The sequence below is a fragment of the Phyllobates terribilis genome, unplaced genomic scaffold (assembly GCF_046119375.1).
Source record: "Phyllobates terribilis strain yellow unplaced genomic scaffold, ASM4611937v1 Scaffold_11__3_contigs__length_659146591, whole genome shotgun sequence".
Lineage (NCBI taxonomy): Eukaryota > Metazoa > Chordata > Amphibia > Anura > Dendrobatidae > Phyllobates > Phyllobates terribilis.
The window spans coordinates 175,768,321-175,771,996 of record NW_027362771.1 but is presented as its reverse complement, the minus strand read 5'-3'; positions in this window follow the sequence as shown (position 1 = coordinate 175,771,996).

Here is a 3,676-nt window from a genome sequence, read left to right as displayed (position 1 = left end):
GTTGTGTTGTGTATTTTACATACAATTGGTGTTTGCCACATGGGCTCCATACAGACTAATGTTGCTTGGAAACCTGGACTTGACTGTCTGCAGATGCTTTTCTGTGCACTTTACACAGCAGCACAAATGTTTCTGCCTGAAAATGACATGGGTACACATTCTGTGCACTGGGAAAATTACTGAGGTAGGTAGTACTGCTGTTCAGGATCAAAATAACCAAGGAGGCACAATGGTGGGAAGAATTAAAAGGTGATTTGTAAAGGGTTTATGTAACATTGGAGCTATAAATTGTTTGTTTTAATAGCTTATTTTCCATTTACAATAGAATTGGTACATTATAAAGTTTCTTATCACTGGTATCTTATCAGATAAAGTAGCTTTATCAGATACTACATCCTTCACTTCCCCCTCCATCTGAAGTTATCCACTGTGAGCATTATACTCTATATTGAAGATAAGTGAGCAAGCAGGGAAGGGTCAAAGAGAAAAACATCATGCAGAACTGTGTAATAAGTTTTACCCTGCATCAGAGCTTGACTCTGATCAAGACAGCTCAGCTTTGCTGCATAATGTCTTCCATGTAGATGCAGCTTATTTCTGTTAATGAAGATCAAGCATTCCCCCCCCCCCCCCTTACCTGTCTGTGGGAGAAATCACTGCAATTCTTCTCCCCATAGCCCTCCAGCTCCTAGTCAATTGCTGAGCCTGCAGGATAGATCTGTAATTTGCAGTTTTAACTGCTACATGCTCCAAGTCACAACATGGCCAAAAATGGTGGTGTTCCTCATGTACACATGGGACACCTTATGTTGAAAAGTTACTTATAGCCACAGGTACCCTTGAAAGATATTTTGCTACCTTGCTTTCGATTTTTGCTGGTTCTGACTGACACTATGTACAATAAAATTAATTACTACAGACAGACCAAAGTGGTTCAGTTTCTTTATAGAAGTCGTCAAATGCATTGTTGGCTGGCTCACAAATCGCCAATCTGTTGGGTACACAAGGGCTGGGATCCTTTTAATATTCTTTCTGATGGTGTCACCTATTGCTGGATTTGAACAGTCTGTGGTCTTATAAAGTGAATATCCTTTGCAAGAAGGTGGGCACTGCTATAGAATTGTAAATGTAATGGGGTGCTACAGTACCCTGATATAATTGTATAATATAGTTTAGAAGAAAAAAGACTCAGGATATACAACCATGCACACCCAATATTAGAAAAATGAAAAAATCTTTATTACATGATTACACACTGACAACACAAGAAAAAATAAAAACATTTAAAAACAGACAAGGCATTACCATGTTCATGGGGGAAGAACAATAATGTTCCAAAGCAATAAATCCCCAGGTATAGTATGTATCATTTTTAATATCTCATAATACAACATTGATTTTGACCAAGCTATGTCACCCTGGTTAAGAGTAGCACAGCACAACTAGACCAAACATGGGTGATGAACCAGGCACTCCAAGTGGTCAGACCATAAATCATAATAAATCAAGGACTGAGTGGGAGTAGTAACCTGCTAGCACTAGAGGACCGTACAATGTCAGTATTTACAAAAGCGTGTCACCCCACGTCGTATGTGACGTGGAATTACAAGTTCAATCATGTGTGGCAGAATGGGCACTCCTAAGTGGTCAAGGGATAAATAAAATGGTATAATTACCTGTTGGCACCAGAGACCCTACGCGTTACGCTGCTGGACCGCAGCTTCGTCAGGGGTATGTTGTCAGTGGACACGTGTACATTAAATAGTCTGTCCAATTTAGTATGGCTCCCTTCAGGTGAAGATCCATGCTCTCACTAAGTCTCTCCAGCGTCATGGCAAGTCAGATGGTCACTTCCTGACTCTAATGCGTTCCACCCAGACGCTATGGTGGAACACAGCTGGAACTCGATAAAGGGTCATATCCGGTTTGAGAACCGCCCCCTCAAAGATCGTGAGGGATATAGTCCCTTGGCGCGGTCACAATAGAGAAGAAGCTTGCGTTCCAGGGGAGGATGGAACACAAAATACCCCTGGAAGTAGCGCGTCCGCTACAAAAAAATTTACAGGTATGGAAGGAAAAAGAAAGAGCTAGCATTGATTAAAGTAAATACCTGGCCAGGCTAAGAGTAAAATGTGATTGGAGTCAGAAAGTCACCAAATGTGCATAATGTAACAATGACACAATACAAACAAGACTTACTGGACAAACCACCCACAAACAAACAAAACAATCAACAAACATGTACAATTTGAAAGCCACTACAAAGGTGGCTGATAGAGCCTAATGGCAATGTATATGGGTGCAAATACAGATATAAACACAAAGCTTGCCACTTGAGTCAATTTCCAACATTTGAATTATTTTATTATGAGATACCAGAAATGCACAAGCCAGCCACACGAGAAAAGATGAAAAGGAGGGGGAAGAAAAATAGACCAGGGAGCCCTCAATCTAAGACAGGATTCCAATTGCAAGGACACCATGGGAGTTTAAGCCAAGTAACCAGTGAATGAGAAATCCTCATTTATGCCCCTAGGGGCCACTGGGTCAAGAACAAAGATACACCTAGATTCAGATCTCAATAGATCCTTGGTGTGATCCAAATTGCGTGGATTGGGCCTCATTTTCTGGAGGCCCATAACTCGCAATTTATTGGCTACCAGAATGGCATTGGAGGAAGTGCAGGGCCACCGAAGAGATGGCCCTGCCCTTCTTCAAGTCCTGTTCAGCAAGATGAATGTTGGAAACATGTTGCTGTACCCGTCTGCGGAGTTCCTGCGATGTTTGACCAACATAAACCTTCGGGCAGGGACAAGTCAATGCGTATACAATGTTAGTGGACCTACAGTTGATAAAATCCCTCAGAAGGTATTGATGGTTGTCAGTCAGATTGGTGAAAATTTACCAGATGAGAAAAACGGACAAACAGAACAATCGCCACAAGGGTCTTATAAAGTGCATACATTGACTTCATGTATGTTCTCCGTAAGTTTACAACCCCCCCCCCAAAAAAAAAAGTGTGTGGCTGTATCTGCGCGTTTGTGGAAAAAATATCTTGATCATCGCTACAATCAAGGTCTCTGCCCCCTACATTATGCTGCTCTTCGGTGACAAATTCCCTTTAAGCGTTTTCATGGATGCTGCAGTACTCGACTATCATTTTATGATTTTCATATTTGAGAACTGTTTTATTAATCTTTAGAGGGTAACTGCAATGCTGTCACTCTTCACCCTGAGAAAAATCTAAAATAATATATAGCTTTGCATTGCATAATTTACACTTGCACCCTTGCCAAGATGCATTGCCTGAGAGTTAATGAAAGTATGAGTAATAAATGTGCAGAGCGACTTTCTATTACTCAGCTACCAACAAAGTATTAATAGGTGTACCTTACCCAGAGATGCTTCAGACCTCTTGGGTATTAATCTTTTGGATTCCTGCATACTAGAGCAGAAGTGCCTCACTTTTAGGATTTCAGGGTCACCATTGTGAAAGATCTGGCTTAAGTTTTATCTTTAACTTGTCTCTCCCTAGCTTGGCTGTAATAAGGTGGCCAAAGTACGTGTTACAGTACAGTTGCACCAGAACCTAGCCAGTACTATGAATTTGTACAGCTTCTTGATCTACTGGTCGCTTGAGATGAGTAATACATGATCGTACATCCTATCACCAAAT